A 6,457-nucleotide genomic window follows, 5' to 3' on the forward strand; every position below is an offset into this window, starting at 1 on the left:
AAGTTGGCTTAAAGCTCAACATTCAGAAAATGAAGATCATGGCATCTGGTCCCATCACTTCATGGGAAATAGATGGGGAAACAGTGGAAACAGTGTCAGACTTCATTTTTGGGGGCTCCAAAATCACCACAGATGGTGACTGCAGCCATGAAATTAAAAGACGCTTACTGCTTTGAAGGAAAGTTATGACCAACCTAGATAGCATATTCAAAAGCAGAGACATTACTTTGCCAACAAAGGTCCGTCTAGTCAAGGCTATGGTTTTTCCAGTGGTCATGTATGGATGTGAGAGTTGGACTGTGAAGAAAGCTGAGCGCTGAAGAATTGATGCTTTTGAACTGTGGTGTTGGAGAAGACTCTTGAGAGTCCCTTGAACTGCAAGGAGATCCAACCGGTCCATTCTAAAGGAGATCAGTCCTGGGTGTTCTTTGGAAGGAATGACGCTAAAGCTGAAACTCCAGTACTTTGGCAACCTCATGCGAAGAGTTGATTCATTGGAAAAGACTCTGATGGTGGGAGGGATTGGGGGCAGGAGGAGAAGGGGACGACAGAGGATGAGATGGCTGGATGGCATCACCAACTCGATGGACATGAGTTTGTGTGAACTCCGGGAGTTGGTGATGGACAGGGAGGCCTGGCGTGCTGCAATTCATGGGGTCACAAAGAGTCAGACACGACTGAGCGACTGCACTGAACTGATGATGCAGCAATCCTACTCCTGGGCATATATCCAGAGAAAATCACACTTAAAAAAGATACATGCACTCCAATGTTAATTGCAGTACTATTTACAATAGCCAAGACATGGAAGCAACCTAAACGTCCATCGACAGAGGAATGGACAAAGAAGATGTGGTACATATATACAATGTAATTCTAGTCAGCCATAAAAAGAATGAAATAATGCCATCTGCAGCAACATGGATGGAGCTAAATCTTATCATACTAAGTGAAATGGGTCAGATAAAAAAGACAATATCAAATGATATCACTTATATGTGGAATCTAAAAAAATGATATAAATGAACTTATTTACAAAACAAACACTTTGAAAACGAACATGATTATTAAAAGGGAGCGGTGAGGGGGGAAGGATAAATTAGGGATTAACATATACACATGTGCATGCTCAGTCATGTTTGAATCTTTACAACTCCATGGAATGTAGCCCACCAGGCTCCTCTGCCCATGGGATTCTCCAGGCAAGAATACTGGAGTGGGTTGCCATGACCTCCTCCAGGGGATCTTCTCGACCTAGGGATCAAATCCGCATCTCTTACATCTCCTGCATTGGCAGGCAGGTTCTTTACCACTAGCGCCACCTGGGAAGCCCCACATCAACTATGCTACAATTTAAAAAAATTTTAAAGCAGTATTAGGAATTAGTGTCAAGATTAGTAAAGTTCAAAAGAGAAAAATTTAAATCACTGTTTAATAATACACACTAAAAATAAAATTAGGACTCATAACCACTTTGAATGATTGGATCCCTAATATCTCTCAGGAGATTACAGGGAGAAGGTTAGAAGACAGGGCTAGTATTAGACTTGGGTTTGAACACCAGGACTGCCACTGATTAGGCAGAGGTGGATGGAAGTCCCCTGTCATCTGGGTCTGGGTTTCTTTATCTGTATGTGGAAGGACAATGGCCATCCCCTGGATTGTCTTAATAGTTATTAAGGGTGAATCAAAAGGGAATAAAGTACACAGTAATAGTTCAATAAAGTACAAGTTGCTTGTCTCTAGTCTGAAATATACATGGTAGACAGGACCTCTAGCAAGGTCAGTAGGAAACCACGCAAAAAAGTGGGAATATCACTATTTTCCTGATACTGGCCTTGTATGTGGTAGGGCTTCCTAGGTGGCACTGGTGGTAAAAAACAAAAGCAAACAAAAAAAAAAACCTCGCAGATAGTATACCAAACAAGCTAAACAGATATGAGCCCATTTCTCTAGAACAGTATTAACAAGTAATTGTTTTTAAGTTAGCATATTACACTATTTAAGTCATTTCAGTTCACTCCTCTTTCCTCTACCCTACCCAAAGTATTTTCTTTCCAAAAAGAATTAGTTCATTGATATTTTTATGTATTTGGAGGCCCTTCTTGACACCATTTGACACAATTAAAGCTTATTGCCTACAAAGTAGAGGTCAGGGAGGGGAGATTAAATATTTCTCCAAAAGTTCCTGTCACCATTGACCAACCCCTCAGGAGGTGCTTTAAGAGAAGAGGCTGTAGCAGTGAGGAGAGAGGCTTCTAAAGCAGTTGCTGTGAGGACAGTTAGGGCAAATCAAGTTTGGCTTATAGCTAATGATTCTTATTTTTCCTCACATGGAGCTCCCTTACCGAAAGTGCTCAGAGAGAAGGAAGCAAGAACTCAGAGATCCTTGTTGGATTTCTGGAGTCATCCTTCCCCCTCAGAATGATTGACAGGAATTTGCCTCTTAGCTGTGAGCTGCATCTGCCCTCTTGCTGTTATTATGTCGCCAAGTGACAGGAGGAAGCTGTGACTGGAACAGTCAGTGCTCCAGACTTTCGGATGTTTGGATTTAATTGGAGGAGGATTGGAAAAGGTAAGTGGGAACCAGGATCAGTGACTAACATCTTTTTGCCAAGATCAAAACAGACAAAATTACTCTCAAGGTCACTATCAGAGGCTTGTTCCCTCCAGCTGTACAGCTACACCGACGTGTCTGAGGAAACCTCTCAGAAAAAGCGTAGGCCTTTTCCTCACTGGATTTGGCTCCTGTCACCCACCGTGGTCATGGCTTGATGACACTCCTGCTGTGGTTGCCTTCTCTTCCTGTCTCACTTCTCCATTCCTTTTCCAGGGTTCCCTCCACCATCCAGATAGATTATGTGTACGCAAATCCTTACTCTAGGGTCTGCTCCTAGGGAAACCAGGACTAAGGGTATTATGCTAAAGTCTATTAACATAATTGTATAAAACAAGGAACATTTTATCTCCTAAAAAGAGCACAGCTCTTGTTCTTGAATGAATTAAATAAATTTAACTTCCAAGACCCACTCTAGTTTTCTCATTCTCATTTTGTCACATACCTATACCAGTCAGTGAAAAATGTTTTCAGCATAATTCAGTTCTTACTAGATATAAATGAATAATAGTGAACACTCCTTAACTTCCTGTGTTCACCCAAGCATTCCCATCGTTATCTTCCCTCCTCTTTATGTTCAGGTCAGTGACTCCCAGCTGTTGAATTCTGCTTTCTCATCTCATATCCTACATACTTTTTAGTGAGAGTTCTACATATTTTTTAAAAACCCTAAAGATTGTTTTTATGTGGGTCATTTTTAAAGTTTTATTGAATTTGTTACAATATTGCTTCTATTTGGTTTTTTGGCCATGGGACATGTGGGATCTTAGCTTCCCAGCCAGGGACCAAACCTCCACCCGCTGGATTGGAAGGTGACATCTTAACCACCACCAACGTCCCCTCAAAACTCTAATTTTCTTCACAGTCCTTGAAGCCTCTCAGGGGATGACTGCTCATCCCCCGAGCACAGTCTCTGTGCTGTTGCTGAATTTGTGAGAGTTGGAGTACTGTTTGTTACATTTTCTGAAAGAATCTAAAACTAATAATCTTTATAATGGTGTGCTAGACTCAGAAACTTATCAAGTACTTAAAAAAAAAATTGCTACTGCTCCTTATAGAAATTGCAAGTGAAGGAGGGATTTTTTTTTTCAGATATTTTATAGGGACCACATGGAAATGGTAAGGAAACAATGGTAAGTGCTATTTTATAAAGAAATATGATGTTACATAAATATACACATAAGATTCCTAAAATGTGTTAGCTGGTCTTTACATTTTGCAGTTTTCATATCAAAATGCTTAAATTACACTTATAAACAAATTTTAGTTACAAACAACAACAAAAAAACCCACAAGATAAATCATTTAAAAATAGCATTTTTTAGCTACTAAATTTTTTAAAAACATTTGGGGCAGTGTTATAAACACAAAGATAATCCAACAGTTGTGTCTTTTATGCATATTTAAAGTACTCCAAATTTAAATATCTGATGATATTGATGATATTTATTCAGCTAACATTTTAGGAAGAGAGATATAGAAGTATAAGGCCCAAAACCTTGAAAGCCTGCTTTCTGATAGAAAAAATATGTATTGCTCATGTTCCCGATAGGAAGAAATGAAATGGGAATGTAGCATAGTTTATAAACTAGGATATACTAGAGATGAAAATGTCATTCTTTCCTAATGGCACTACCTTTGCTGTGTTACCTTCTGCTGCTGCTGCTGCTGCTAAGTCACTTCAGTCGTGTCCGACTCTGTGCGACCCCATAGATGGCAGCCTACCAGGCTCCACCGTCCCTGGGATTCTCCAGGCAAGAACACTGGAGTGGGTTGCCATTTCCTTCTCCAATGCATGAAAGTGAAAAGTGAAAGGGAAGTCGCTCATTCGTGCGACTCTTAGCGACCCCAAGGACTGCATGGACTGCAGCCTACCAGGCTCCTCTGTCCATGGGATTTTCCAGGCAAGAGTACTGGAGTGGGGTGCCATTGCCTTCTCCAGTGTTACCTTCTAGGTTTCCTGCAAATCATAAATGTTATCACCCTCTTCTTAACCCTTTGAGTCAGTTCAGAAAAAGGGTTTCCTTATGGTATCTCATCCACGCTAGGAGCACAGCCAGAGGCATTTCTGCTTCACTCATAGCCAAACCAAGCCAACTGGTTGGTTTGGGCTTTTGGCCTGTTATGGAAGAAAATCAGCATCCTCACTAAGGAGCCATCCTGAATGTTCCTGCTGCTGCTGCCCAGCCACATCTTACGCCTGTGGAACTCTGCTCCTGCTGTATCTTCTCTGTTGGGACATTAGTCAAGGCTCCAACTGTTGTCCATGATGGATTCTTTTACACTTGGTGCAAATTTCCAACAATAACAGGACTCAAAACCCCAAATCTATTGGGCTGGCCAAAAAGTTCATTTGGGTGATATGGCAAAACCCGAACAAACTTTTTGGCCAATCCGATTTAACAGGTACCCTGAGACAAAGATGTCAGTCTGCTCAGAGGTGGCCCGCAGGATTTCTAACCAAAATAAACAAAGCCAGATGCTAGGTAAAGTGGTCAGGACAGATTTTAATCAATAATACACTGTTGCAATAGAGGAAAGAATCCAGGATAAATGACACCTAAGTAATTTGTACAGAGGTGATGGTCTTTTAAAAGGAGAATGAGGGAAAAATGAGACAGCTGAGCAGGTGCTCAGTGGAGCCAGGGAGGTAAAATATTACAAAAAGTTAGAAGAGAAGCACTGGTCCATATGAAAATCATTTGGACTTGTTAACTGACTCTTATCAAAGTTGGGCTCCTACACTCCCCCGGCAGCTGGGAGCCAGGGCCCTATCTTTAGGTGTCGGCTGGAACAGTGTTTCTTGCTCACACTGTTCCCTCTGCTAATATTCTCTACTTCATATGAATGTTTGGAGGATTCCATGAAGTCTAGCATGTAAAGGTCTTAGCATCATGCTTAACCTACAGTAAGTGTTTGGTATTTATTAACTAAATAAAAAGACTCATCCTTCAATATTCAGCTTGGGTTTCTTCCTTCAAGAAGCCTAATTCCTTCCCAAGTCTCACTGCAGGTTAGGCGCACTTACTCTTTTCTAATGTTAGCTCCCTGAATATGCCTCTATTGTTGTAGTAGCCACAGTCTATTACATTTATATTCATGATTTTTCTCCCCAACTAGACTGAATTCTTAAAGAGCAAGACTATTTCTCATCTATGTACAGTATTTCCAAATGTCCAGTGTGGCCCCTGGTACCCATTAAGGACTTACAATAACAATTGTTATAATGGATGGATGTTTGCATGCATTCATGAAATCCTCATCCGGACTTTTTGGCAGTTTTTGAATTACTACTGCTACTGCTAAGTCACTTCAGTCGTGTCTGACTCTGTGCGACCCCATAGATGGCAGCCCACCAGGCTCCCCTGTCCCTGGGATTCTCCAGGCAAGAACACTGAAGTGGGTTGCCATTTGATTTACTATGTAGCCCTTTATTCTTGAATATCTTTCCTCCATTGGCATTTGTATTAATTGGAGGTCAGTTGCAGACAACAGAAACCAACACAGTATTTTCAGCAAAGAGGGATTTAAACACCATTAAAATCATTGGATAGAAAAGAAAATGATAACCCACTCCAGTATTCATGCTTGGAAAATTCCATAGACAGAGGAGTCTGGCAGGCTACAGTCCATGGGGTCGAGAACAGTCAGATACAATTTAGCAACTGAGCACAAAATTGTTGGAAGGACTGAAGAGCATGCTCTAGACTGGGCCTTCAGGAATGACTCAGATCACAGCAGAAATGACCCACTAGGAGAGCTACTACTTCTCCCACACAGGAAGATGAGAATTCAGGAAGCTGCCCCTGGAACCATTGACTTCAGAAACATATTGCCTTC

The sequence above is a fragment of the Bison bison genome, unplaced genomic scaffold (assembly GCF_000754665.1).
Source record: "Bison bison bison isolate TAMUID 2011002044 unplaced genomic scaffold, Bison_UMD1.0 scf7180017864198, whole genome shotgun sequence".
Classification (NCBI taxonomy): domain Eukaryota; kingdom Metazoa; phylum Chordata; class Mammalia; order Artiodactyla; family Bovidae; genus Bison; species Bison bison.